The following is a 14683-nucleotide window of genomic DNA, read 5'->3' on the forward strand; positions in this document are numbered from 1 at the left end:
GCAGGAGTGTGTCGGGTTATATCTTTACTCTGAATGGTGGAGCCATCTGCTGGAAGTGTTCCAAGCAGCATACTGTAGCAGACTCTGTTTGCGAAGCAGAGTACATCGCAGCATCGGATGCTGCAAAGGAAGCTGTGTGGCTGAGGAAATCCATCACTGAGCTCGGAGTAGCACCCTCCCTCGATGGTCCAGTCCTGCTCTACTGCAACAGCACTGGTGCCATAGCTCAAGTGAAGGAACCCAAAGCATGTTAGCGGACGAAGCACATCTTGCGCCGCTTCCACCTGGTCCGAGAGATCGTGGATTGAGGTGACGTCGACCTTCAGAAGATCGACAGAAAGGAGAACCTAGCCGACCCCTTCACTAAAGCCCTGGCAATAAAGGAGTTTGACAACCACAAGTCGAAGATGGGTATTAGATACTGTGCCGAGTGGCTTTAGGACAAGTGGGAGTTGTTGGAAAATGTGTCCCAAAAAAGCCAATCGTCAAACTGTTGACGGTTGAGCAACCAAGTATTGTAATTGATTTGTTAATAAATAAAATATATTTGGCATCTTCATCATAAGCTTTCATCTTCTAATGAACTCCGTTGTTATGATGAAGTCCTTAGGACTATTTAAGTTTGATAAAGAGAGGATTTATCGATTAGTCCTTAAAACTGTTCACGACCAAATGATAAGCTGTTAATAAGGACGACAGCTTCTATCGAGCATAGGTCGCTGTAGGCCATATGGGTTGGTTGTCCTCTTAACCAAAGAGTGTGGAGACACTGGTATGGCATACAAGTGAGATGTAAGGGTACATCATCATTAAACGTGACCAACTCCAGAGTATTCTACTGTCGAGAATGTCTCTGATGGGATATAGGTATAAGTGTCCCTTAGACCTGAGATCGCCTCAGTGACTTGCAAGCAACTCACTATGCTTTGGTACTGGACTAACTGAATTTCTAATTCAGGGATGGAAGGCTTCTGGTTACAGTCAAGTACTTACGAAGTCAGAGTGTGATCGAGATGGGATTGACCACTCCAAGAGTTGGAGAAGAATGAGTCGCTGTATTTCAATTTAGCAAAACCTTGGCCAGGGTAATCCATCAGATGGATTTGATATTTTGAAATACAATGTGGACAACCTGATCAGAGTTGACAGTTGAACTCTGGGGTGTCCTATGATCATTTTGGTCAAGGGGATGAATTATATGAAAACTATTTCCGCATGGGTTCTAAGGATGTTGTTCTACACATTCGACCTATCCGATCGTCGGGTACCATTGCTAGATGGTCACTTCGATTGGTATAGAAATTTATTCCTGTGCTACTGGCTTAGGTTCGGACCTATGAGGTCACACACATTAGAGTTCATGATCCGATCAGATGGTTGATCAACGATTAAGAATCGTTCTAGGGTTAAATGATCAATACGATTGACATTTAACCTAGTGCAAGTGTTGCAGGAGGATCTATTAGCAATTCGATTGCTGATTGGCTTAATTTGATTAAGCCAATGGGCTGAGATTAAGTATAATTAAATATAATTTAATTAGATTTAGTTTGGGCTTGATTGGATCAAGTCAAATTGGTTTATTGGATAAGCCAAGTGCAAGGAAAAACTAGTCCTAGTTCAACTAGGACTTGGGTCAATCTAATTTCTAATTTGATTAGAAAATTAAATCAGATTTAAATATAATTTAATCTGATTAAATTAGGTTTTTAATTGGGTTAAGACCTATTTTAATTAGGTTGATCTAATTTTGGTTTGATTTGATTTGGGAAACCAAATTAAAACAAGTCATAAGACAGAATCCTAGTAAGACGAGGATTCCACCTTGCGCCACATAATCCTTCTCCATGCCCTCTCTCTTATTCAACGCCAATCTCCATTTATTTTGTGCGACAAAAGTCCTCTCTCAGATCTCTCCCACATTCACAAAAGGTCTCCTCTCTTCTTTCTTACATGGAAGGTGGTTTGGATCAAATCTAAAAGGAATAAGTTTGGATTTCGAATTCTATGAGATAGAGTTTTAGAAATCCAAAACTCTTTCAATTTTGCACCGAATTTATCCAAATTTTTTTTTTGGAATTTTCATGGCTTTTAGGGTATACATTGTGCATCTTTTTTTGGTAATCCATGCATGAAAATATGAAGGAGGTGCTCAAGAGTTGGGCGTCCCTTAATTTGCCATGTTTGGATAAGCCTTGACTAGGTGTTTGATCTAGACAAGGACTCTATCATATCTCTCTATATAAGATGAGTTTCTTCATGAAATTTTAGGTGAACTCAGATATTTAGGAGACCTTTGCGCCATCCAAAAATCAAAGATAAATACCTTTGGGTCGTGGAGATATAAAAGATGTAAGTTAGGGTGTCTAGAGAGAAAAACGTGAAGAAGAAGAGGGTCTTCTTCTAAGTTTTTTGTCTTCATATTTTTCCTCTCTCCATCCTGAGTTTCCTGAGAGTATCTCAGATCTAAAACTCCTCTTTTTACTTTCCATCTTTGGAAGAGTCCAAATCAAGAAGAAGGAGACACTTGATCAACCATCAAAGAAGGATCAGCGCAGTCCTAGCATACTGTGCTAATTTCCTGAAGCAGGACTTCTGATCGAGATTCGTGGGCTCGTGTGGATGACTCCTAGAGGTCGGACGTGTGTGCGGCTTGCAACATCATTCTCAAGCCCAGATCAACAAGGTTAGAATGTCTAACTTGCAAGGTAATAGATCTGATCTGTTGTTTAATACATACATTAGATGTAGTATAGAAACATGTTGATATGATCAACATGTAGTTCATGCTATATTTATATATTTTAATTTTTGATTTAATGCTATGTAATAATCATGTAATAGGATCTTAGATCTAGGGATTTTTTGATTTTAAAAAATAAATTTTGATTTATTTTAGTCTTCCGCTGTATGATCTTGAAAAAGTTTCAAGATCTAACCCTGAAACCCTAGATCTGGTTCCTACAGGCAGGTCATAGATAAATCGTCAAACTCAACATCGGTCATATGATAGATTCAATCAGCTTAAGTCCATATGTGATTCTATGAAAACTCTTTTCCATCAATCACACTGCTTTGGCCATAGACTTAAGGACACAGCCTCTTAAATCTCATAGGACTACTCTTTTCTACTAGGATTGATAGATCCCATCTTGATGCACACCCTACTCCTACAGTGGATCAATTGTCGTCAACATCTACTACAAAGACTTCTTGAGACCCATGTTGATGTGTCAGTCAAACTCCAATAGCCTCACTATGAGCAATAGTATCATCTTAGGTCAAAAGATCAGTCAAACAACTGCAGCATCGAGAAAGTCACTAACGAGTAGACATCCATGTGACTTCTTATGTTGGTCACACTCAGTGCTAGTTATTCTTTCACAACTACCTACACTCTCACTTCAGTGTCTCTACACTACATACTCAAGACCCATCTGTCCAAAGAAAGTGATCCATACACTGGTCTATCCAGATCAATCACCATCCCAATGATGATCTTATGATCAGAAGCAATTTAGGAATCAACCATCAATGACATATGCCTCAAATTCTCAACTCTTTGAGAATACGTATCATTATCTTGTTAATCTCTTAGATGATTCATGGATACATAGACATGAAGAGTAATATAACTGCTCAATAAGTACAAAATCATATCTTAGAGATATAAAATGTGTTAGCCAAGATTGACTTCTAGGGCATGCATCCAACAATCTCCCACTTGCACTAAAGTCAATCTGTCATGTACCAAGCCCTATCTTCACAAGATAGGCTATAGTCTTAAGCTAGCCAAATGACTTACCAGTGGGTCATCCACATCACATGTGGAGTTTATTCTTTTCACCTCTATATATTTCTACTTGAGGTAGTCGCATGTTCTGCTATTCTATGTGCTTGGATATCTAGTGAGACCTAGGCTCCTTAGCAAGGGCTAGGTGCCATTGTCTTTGCAGTATAATGTCATGGCATCTGATGGTATGACAACTAATTCTGTAACTAACATTACAACCAGAATGCATTTTACACATCTACAGTGTACTCAGCTTTCATTGATCGATTATTTGGAATCCTTCCAAGATATCGACATAGGAACACATCCATGATGTAGACATTCTATCATCAACATCAGACATAAGTCTGAATTGGTATATCCTCCCACTCTTAGCTTTGATCCTTCTCCGAACAAGTCCTCAGTTCTTCTTAAGAGCTTAAGGATGTTTTCACAGTAATCCAATGCTCACAGTCTGGATACAACTGATATCTACTTGTGACAATCATGGTATAATCAGTTCAAGTATTTTATGATATACGACTATGCTCGAGAGGATAGCAGACTCCTCTCTGAGATTTCTATGCTGAATACTTTCAACATCCGATCTCTGTACTTTATCTATGAAAATATAATTATGAAATTGCATCTATCACTATAGATCTTTAGGATGCTCACTTTATGTCTTTCATGGAGAAATCTATATTCAACCATATTTTAACCGATGTCATTATTGGACACTTCCACTAACCCTTTTGAAACCCATAATTTCTCATATCTGATCAAATAATTTGATCATATCATTGAAATGAATATTTCAACTCCAAGGGTATTGTGGTCTTTGTGATTACCTATTATAAGAAGTAAAATCTATAGGCTATTTCATATAGAAATCTTCAAAAGATCTTTACTCAAGAAAGCTATTTCACATCCTTTCTTAGAGTCAATGTCTCATATTGTCTCGTTGTAGGTTCTAGGATCATTTTTATATTCCCTATCTCCCATGAAAAATGATTTTCTTTACATCTTCTATTTAGCATACTCAAGTACCTTTCGAAAGGATTGGAGATCCTACTATGTGTACGAGATGAAGGAGGAATATACGTCTATTGGCTAATGATTAATATGTTCTTAAGGTTCCAAGGCTCCCTACACTTCAAAGATTCTCTCTTATAGCTTAACATTCCTCCCATTGCTTCATCTTGGTTAAAGAGTTTTTCAAGAAGATAGCATTGAGTCACAATTACATTGTAATCCCATCAAAAAGTAATATCCCAAACTCTTTTAAGAAGAGCTTTATAGATCTATCCTCTAACATATCCACCTGCTGTCCAAGACACAAACTAGATATTCTTGAATCTCAAAATAATCAAGATTCAGTTCTCACCATGTTATATCTTATATGGTGTAGTAGAAACAAATTTAGAGAGAACTTAATTTCATAGAAATAAAGCATGTCCCTAAAAAAATATAAATAAATCAGTGAATTTCATTATAGACTAGATCATATCTCATATAGTCTTATGACTCTTCTTAATTCATTGAGCTGAGATTTACTAAGAGGGGTCCAATATGAAATAATGCCATTTTATGAGATAATCAAAAAATTTCTTTCAATGGTATTACATCCTCGATCCAATCAAAGTACCTTCAAAAATTTTTTGATTTGTTTCTCTGCTTACAACTAAATTCTTTGAACCTTTCAAAAATTTTAGATTTGTATTCCATATACAAAGTAGAGACAACTCCTTGGTTAGCATATCACATAGGCTACACACATTAAACATATACAAAGATAAGTATCTCAGTGGTGCTTTTTCTCTTGTCCCACAAGAGTAGCTTAATCATATTTTCTCAAAGATATGATGCACAAACTAGATTTGACTCAACAATCAATGAGCCCAAGCCCATATTTTTTTAGTTTATTAACCATTTCTTCTCCAATATGACTTAGCTATAGATTTTACATATACTTTAAATTTTATCTCAATTTTGGATCTCTCAGATCCAATGGCATTCATTGATTGCTCAATTAATTTCACATATACATCAACATGCAAATGATAGAGACTGTCTCTAAGAACTAAATCCAAACGATGATCGCAAAGGATAGATACCCATGGATGCAGCAGCAACTGTTGCCTTATAGCCAATTCAAGGGTTACTTCCTCAGCCCTCTACCTTCCCATCGACACTACACTAGAGTCTGAAGCTCAATTAGGAGAAAAAAAATTCGTAAGGATAGTATTGAGCAATTTCGACATACCTACTCTAGGTGTGTCTTTGTTTCTTTAGGCTCTCCAAGTATTTACCTCTGAACTCTTTCAAGGTTCTTTTGTTATCAATATTTTGATCAATTCAGATAAAGTGCCATGATGGTCTTTCATATGGTAGTTTACCATAAACTATCCATATAAACTAATAAGGGATCACAAGATTAAATCCATACGTAATTTCTTATGCATGATCATGTCGAGCTTTTTAAGCTCTTTAATATCCTCGAACATTATCAAATAATGATCACAGACTGATTGCCATCATACATCATATGTGCTGTGTGACTCTGATCACCTCACAACACTTGTGGATGAATCAGTATGTTATTGGTAGTATTTATGTACTCATGCATAGCACCTATCTTTTTGTCATTGTCCATCCACTCATCAAGTATAGCTTGTTGACTATGGATTGGATGGGTTGTTAATATTAGAATAACCAGATAGAGAACATTGCTTAATTTTCTAAAATTAAGAACAATTCTTAAGTTTGTAAGCCTGTTTATGTACTTGATTTCAGTTAATCGATTGATATCTAGGATTCAAGCTAGAGAGTTGGAAGCTGACACAATGAACAATAGAGAGTAAAGATTTTAATTGGGTGTTTGTATTTATTTTATAATTTTGCTCCAGGAACTTTTAAATGCAAAAAGAGACTCTCACTATTTTATCAGAACTTTCACACTCTCCGAGTAGAGAAATGAAAACTCTAACATGATAATTAAATTTTTAGTGGGTACTGCGGTCCCATTGATGCCGTGCACCTCACCTAACAGTTATTGGTAATATGAATAAATATCGATGCATAGACAACTCTTTGTCCAGATGCTTTTTTAAGCATATTGCAATCACTTGGTCTCTAAGTCATGTGGGCTCACCTAACACTTATTGCCCATATTTTTTAGTTAAGTCAGATCCACCATTCACAAACAGGTGTAAAGTCGTCATTAGATCTCTCACTTAACAGTTATTGGGCCCAATCTCATCTTTACCCCACAGTAACTCTTTGCTAATAGAGTGGTTGCATGTTTCCGATGCAACTGAACCACTGTGACCAACCGAGAACAATCAATGCCGGTAGTATGCCCACATATCTACAATGGTGGAAGATCTTGGACTTAATATTTTATGAAGAAATTTGGGTTTAGTCAAATCAAACCACCAAGCAACCATATTTGTGACTCTATCTTTTAAATTGATCAAGTAAGTGAAGATTAGTAGGGGTCCCTCTGTTGCTTTCTTTAGACATCAATAAATTGGTCAGGTAAGCAAATGGAACCAATTAAATAATCACCTTTCAATTATTTATCTTAGATGTCAATTAGATAATTGATCAGAATTGGTTAGCTCAAGTAAATCGGGCTCAAATTAATAAGCTAAATTAGGTCCTTAAGTTAATCGATTCTATGTATGGGACTCAATCGATTTGATCAACAATAATTGTATGATCATTAACTTAATTGATCTAACTCAATTCAATACTTGACTCAGTTTAACCAATTACTTAATCAAATTAGATCCATTTATCTCAAATCAAAAATCTTAGATGTAATCCTATTACATGACTTAATTTTTGTTTTTTTCATGATGAAAATCTTCATACACAAATATAAATTTTAGATTCTAAAATTATATTTCAGATCTAAATACTTTGAATGAAAGTAAGTATTAAAATATATAAATAATTTTCAAGTTCTAACATACAAACACATATCACAAATATGCATGTAAAATCAAATCTTAAACAAAATTTCAGATCTAAACATGATATCATATATCTCATATATTAATCACAGATCAGATTAAAAATAAATTTATGATCTAAAAATATAATCATATATCATATACATGCATCAAAATTTATATCATAAAAAAATTTCAGATTTTATGCATGCATCTATGTATCACATGAACATGTACTAGAACTCTTTTCAAATCAAAATTCAGATCTATGCACACAACAACATATCAACTATATATTCTAAAACTAAATTCAAAATTAAATTTTAGATTTAAAGATCCATCCATACATCTTATGTACCAAAGAAAAAAATAATTTTAAATTTTTTTCAAAAATATGTATATCAAAATTCAGTATATGAAAACTCGTGGCTCTGATATCACTGTTGGATTTTAGGGTTTGGTGCATACATATGTGTTTCAAAATTTTTAATTTTTAAACACTATAGTGAAGAATAAGATTAAAATATTTTTAATCTAAATTTTATATGCATAAAAAATATAAAATCACATGGATCTATTTTATATGCTGAAATTGATATATGCTGAAATTCAGATTGTGATCAAATCACATACTTGTTTCGCAATCTCTTTCTTCAAAACTGGATCTAAAAGAGAAGAGATTCTCTCTTAGCTACATAAGTGTCTGGTCTCTATGACTATCTACTCAGAAATAGCCTAGAACAGTCCTCTTTAATTTGAATTTTGGTTCTTCAAAATTCAGCCTACTGAATCTGAATGAAGTCTGAATCGCGATCAACACTTGATCTTTCTTCTTGATCTTCTTCTTCTCCTCTTCTAGAGTTTTTTCTTACTATGTGCTACTATTAGATGTTAGAAACCAGCAAAAAAGAGGCACCCAAAGTCTTTTGGGCATGAAACTCTTTGGGACGTGCATCCCAAGGAAGGGGTGCATAGAATACCCAAGAGGAGAGAAAGGAAGAGGAAGAGAGGGCATGGGGAGAGCCTTTGGGTTTGAGGGGCTGCTGGTTTTGATGCTCTAGAGATCTTAGGAGAGGTCCCTTTAAATAGGCATAAGGATTGAATCCTATTCAATCTCATAATATAAGTCCTACTTGCATTAGGATTCCTATTAATTTAAGTTATCCAACTTACATTAGGAAGCCCATTAGATGCCAACTATTGGAGCCCTTGAACCCATAATTAGATACTCTCTTTTGCACTCAAGAGACACCCCATATGAAAATCAAAGATCCTCTAATTAATGGACACACCAAAATTGAACAATTCAAAGTGGCACCCCATAATAACTATCAAGGAGATTCATAAGGGACTTGCACCCTTAATTTATGTGATCCGTAACCTTAGATACCCAATAATTGAAGTCTCATAAATTTTATTTATATAGGTTATTAGTAAATAATTAAGTTAGAATTAACTTATCAAATAAGTAATCCCAATAAAAAGAAGAATTGGGTCCAACCATGTGCTAGAAAGGTTACCATGAACCCAATGGATTTCTCTAAACCCAAATGATACTTCATAAGCTCAATTACTTATTTCAAACTTAATTTCTTTGTTGTGTGACCTCATAGGTTCAATTCTATCTAGTAGTGAGATATACAATGATCTCTATCATCGTATCATTGAAACTCTTTTCAAAGGATCAGAATAATTTCACTCTAACTCAATAAAGATTATCGATCTAGAACAACCCTAGTGAGCTCTCAAAATTCACTAGTGATACCTAGCAGTATGTAGTGGCAATCTAGTAGAACTGAAATAAATCTCTAAGTGTAGTTAATATGTGATTCAGTCCTTCTATAATGAGCCCTGACTAGATGGCAGGTCATGGATAAATCGTCAAACCACAACATCGGTCATACGATAGATTCAATTAGCTTAAGTCCATATGTGATTCTATGAAAACTCTTTTTCATCAATCACATTGCTATGGCCATAGACTTAAAGACTTAGTCTCTTAAATCTCATAGGACTATCTCCTTCTGCTAGGATCGATAGATCCCATCTTGATGCACACCCCACTCCTACAGTGGATCAACTGTCGCTAACATCCACTACAAGGGCTCTTTGAGACCCATGTTGATGTATCAGTCAAACTCTAGCAGCCTCACTACGAGCAGTAGTATCATCTCAGGTCAAAGGACCAGTCATACAACTATAGTATTGAGAAAATCACTAACGAGTGAGTAGACATCTATGTGACTTCTCGTGTTGGTCACGCTCAGTACTAGTTGTTCTTTAATAACCACCTACACTCTCGTTCTAGTATCTTTACACTGCAGACTCGAGATTCATTTGTCCAAAGAAAGTGATCTGTGCACTGGTCTATCTAGATCAATCACCATCCCCATGATGATCTTATGATCAGGAGCAATTTAGGAATCAACCATCAATGATATGTGCCTTAAATTCTCAACTCTTTGAGAATATGTGTCGTCATCTTGTTAATCCCTCAGATGATTTATGGACACATAGACATGAATGGTAATATAACTACCCAATAAGTACAAAATTATATCCTAGAGATATGAAATATGTCAGTCAAGATTGGCTTCTAGGGCATACATCCAACAGTTGTATAACCACGAGAGTGATATGAGGAAATAGGATCTCAACCCCACTTAAGAAACCCGAATTAGATTTTTCATTTACTATAGGAGGAGGTTATCGTATCTGATAAAATAGTGGAAGACATAACTAGATAAAAGACCTTATCTTATTATGAATATTATTATGAGTGGTCTGATTGTATATGTTGATGCAAAAATCCGCTTACGCCGGAGAAGCTGGAGTCGCGGTCACCGTCGGGACCTGCAAAAGAAGTCTAAACCGGAGGTGGGGTTGCTCTGGCAAGACCCTCCGATGCTCAAGTCAGTTCTCTGCCTCAACAAGAATGAAGTGCTCGAACGAAAATTTTAGCAGAGTTTCTAGGTAAAAATGAGAGCTTAGAGAATAACGTATCTGGGGTCTCCCTTTTATAGGTGGAGGGAGCAACAGAATGATAGCAATGTCTGTAACCATCTGGCAGTGGGCTGCCCAGAGTCAGGGAGAGTTTGTTGCGAAGAGTAGTGGGGCGGAATCGTGGCTATCACCGGGACACGCCACGTGGAGTCTGTTGCGGGGAGTGGAGCGGTGTCCGTTGTCGCGACTTGCCAGAGGATGGAAGAATCATGTGGTATCCGTCGTAGGAAGTGGAGCAGGATCGTGGGGATCATAGCGATCTGCCAGGGAGTGATGGAGTCGTGCAGAATCCGTCGCAGGGAGTGGAGCAGCGTCGTGGCCGTTACCGCGACCCACCAGGGAGTGCAGGCCTGTCGGCTGAAGTTCGGCTGGAGTGTCTGGCGGAGAGGGGTGGTTAGCTATCCGTTTGAGAGGAGCCCAGAGTCCGGCTCCTGTAAGAGTCCGGACGAAGTCTTCTTTCAGCCGAAGTTGGAGACGAGGTCCGGCTCCCGTGAGAGTCCGGACTGAGTCTTCCTACAGCCAGAGTTGGGGACGAGGCCCAGCTCCCGTAGGGGTCCGGGCGGAGTCTTCCTGCAATTAAAGTCAGGGGCAAAATTCGGCTCCTGTAGGAGTCCGGACGAAGCTTACCAACAGTTGAAGTTGGTGATGGAGCCCGGCTCCCGTAGGAGTCCGGGCGGAGTCTGCTTGGCAGTTGGAGTTATGGGCGGGGTCCGGCTCCCGTAAGAGTCCGGACGAGGTCTGTCTGCAGCCAGAGTCGGGGATGAGGCCTGGGTCCCATAGGGGTCCGGGCGAAGTCTTCCTGTAATTAAAGTCAGGGGCAAAATTCAGCTCCTGTACGAGTCCGGACGAAGCTTACCAGCAGTTGAAGTCGGGGACGAAGCCCGACTCCCGTAGGAGTCTGGGCGGAGTCTTCCTTGTAGTTGAAGTTGGGGACGGAGCCCGGCTCCCGTAGGAGTCCGGGCGGAGTCTTCCTTGCAGTTGAAGTTGGGGACGGAGCCTGGCTCCCATAGGAGTCTGGGCAGAGTCTTCCTGCAATTAAAGTCAGGTGCGAAGTCTGGCTCCCGTAGGAGTCCGGACGGAGCTTACCAGCAGTTGAAGTCGGAGACGGAGCCCAGCTCCCGTAGGAGTCTGGGTGGAGTCTTCCTTGCAGTAGAAGTTAGGGACGGAGCCCGGCTCCCGTAGGAGTCCGGGCAGAGTCTTCCTTACAGTTGAAGTTGGGGACGGAGCCCGGCTCTCGTAGGAGTTCGGGCGGTGCTTACCAGCAGTTGGAGTTGTGGACAGAGCCCGGCTCCCGTAGGAGTCCGGGTGGAGCCTTCCTTGAAGTTGAAGTTGGAAATGGAGCCCGGCTCCCGTAGGAGTCCGGGCGGTGCTTACCAGCAGTTGGAGTTGTGGGCGAAGCCCGGCTCCCGTAGGAGTCCGGGCGGAGTCTTCCTGCAATTAAAGTCAGGTGCGAAGTCCGGCTCCCGTAGGAGTCCGGACGGAGCTTACCAGCAGTTGAAGTTGGTGACGGAGCCCGGCTCCCGTAGGAGTCCGGGTGGAGTCTACTTGCGATTGGAGTTGTGGGCAAAGTCCGGCTCCCGTAGGAGTCCGGACGAGGTCTGTCTGCATCCGAAGTCGAGGACGAGACACGGCTCCCGTAGGGGTCCGGGCGGAGTCTTCCTGCAATTAAAGTCGGGTGCGAAGTCCGACTCCTGTAGGAGTCTGGACGGAGCTTACCAGAAGATGAAGTCGGAGACGGAGCCCGACTCCCGTAGGAGTCCGGGCGGAGCCTTCCTTGCAGTTGAAGTTGGGGATGGAGCCCGGCTCCCATAGGAGTCCGGGCGGAGTCTTCCTGTAATTAAAGTCAGGTGTGAAGTCTGGCTCCCGTAGGAGTCCGGACGGAGCTTACCAGCAGTTGAAGTCGGGGACGGAGCCCGGCTCCCGTAGGAATCCGGGCGGAGTCTTCCTTGTAGTTGAAGTTGGGGATGGAGCTCGGCTCCCGTAGGAGTCCGGGTGGAGTCTTCCTTGCACTTGAAGTTGGGGACGGAGCCCGGCTCCCGTAGGAGTCCAGGCGGCGCTTACCAGCAGTTGGAGTTGTGGTCGGAGCCCGGCTCCCGTAGGAGTCCGGGCGGAGCCTTCCTTGTAGTTGAAGTTGGGGATGGAGCCTGGCTCCCGTAGGAGTCCGGGCGGAGTCTTCCTTGCAGTTGGAGTTGGGGACGGAGCCCAGCTCTCGTAGGAGTCCGGGCGGCGCTTACCAGCAGTTGGAGTTGTAGATGGAGCCCGGCTCCCGTAGGAGCCCAGGCGGAGCCTTCCTTGCAGTTGAAGTTGGGTATGGAGCCCGGCTCCCGTAGGAGTCCGGGCGGAGTCTTCCTTGTAGTTGAAGTTGGGGACGGAGCCTGGCTCCCGTAGGAGTCCGGGCGGAGTCTGCTTGCGGTCGGAGTTGGAGAAGACTCGCGAGGGTTAATCCCGTTGAGAACTTCGACTGAGGGTATTTTATACCCAACACCAGTCCCCCTACTTTCGAGTTTGAATTTTGAATGAAGGAACTACAGAGAGGTTTGCACAGTCAAAGTTGTCCCCTTGAACCCTGTGTACGACCGCCTCCAGATATTTTGGCATTAAATGTGCGCGTGCTGGAGTCTTTTTGAATCGGGGTGATACGAAGGGACCCTTCAAAATTTTTACTGGTACATTGGCTCAGGTACGGTGCAGTAATGGCTCTGTCAGCTGTCAGCCGCTTTTAGCTGCCTGCCGTGGCGAATGGGACACATGTCGAGCGTGGGCCGGTCTGGGGGGATTCGCGATCATTATGGCGCCGGATCCCAGGGTCTATTTAAACCCGCCCTTCCGCCTTTAGGGGCCCTATTCCGTCTGAGAGTTCCATCAGTATCCGCCCCTTCTTCGAGAGTCCCGATTCTCTTTGGCATCTTCTTGGGCCATAGGCATCCTTCGAATCGTCCCTTTCCTCGCCCCTCTGCATCCCTCAGGGCGATCTAGGTTAGTCCCAGAACCTCCATCCTTCTTCTTGCCATTTAGGGGTCTTTTCTTTGCCATTTTCTTCTGTCGTATTCCTCCGAGTTAGTCTCCTGTGACCTCTCCTCCTTTGTCCCATCTGTTTTCTTCGGGATCTTTAGAGTCTTCATTTGAAGTTATTTCAAATGTCTTCCGACTCTTCCGCTTCCAGTGGTTCCGGGAGTTCTTCCACCTCAACCCCCCAGGTCCCTCGTTCTGTAGATGAACTCGCATTTGGGGCTGGGCTTCGCCCGATTTTTGCACCAGGCGCTATTCCATGCTCCCTGACTCCGGATGAACTCCTTCTGATAAGGATTCAGTATGGAGTTCCTCCAGAGTACGACCTGGAGCTGCCTGGCCCCTCTGATCGGGCTAGCACTCCTCCACCCGATAGTTTTTGCTTATATTAGGAGGCGTTCCGTGCCGGGATTCGGCTTCCGCTTCCGTCCTTTGTTGTCACCCTCTTTCGCTTCTTAGATATCTCTTTGGCTTCAGTTGCTCTGAATTCTTTTAGGTTTTTGATAGGGTTTCTCTCCCTTTGCCACGTAGTCGAGGTCCAGCCGTCCCTCTCTCTGTTTAGGCATTTCTATACCTTCAAGCGTCATCCTTCGGCGAAGGACTGGTGGTATTTCTCCCTTCAGTTCGGCAAGAAGGGGTTGCTGAAAGGTGCCCCCTCTTCAATCTACAACTGAAAGGAAAAATACCTCTTCGTCCACTGCCCGACCCTGAGGCTGGGCCTGCCCCCTTGAGGCTCTCTGAGGGATTCTGTTCGCTGGACCCCTAGCCTGCGGGAGGACGACCTCCAGGCTACCCGAAAGCTTCTTGACTACTCCGCTCCTTCCCTTCCCAACCTTCTGAGGGAGCAATTTTTGTTCAACATTGGCCTGAGCCCCCAGGATCCTGCGAGTACTCCATCTTTTCCTTTCTCTTCTTTTCTTCTATCCTTCTTCTTTTTCTT

The sequence above is a fragment of the Elaeis guineensis genome, chromosome 6 (assembly GCF_000442705.2).
Source record: "Elaeis guineensis isolate ETL-2024a chromosome 6, EG11, whole genome shotgun sequence".
In the NCBI taxonomy this organism is placed as follows: domain Eukaryota; kingdom Viridiplantae; phylum Streptophyta; class Magnoliopsida; order Arecales; family Arecaceae; genus Elaeis; species Elaeis guineensis.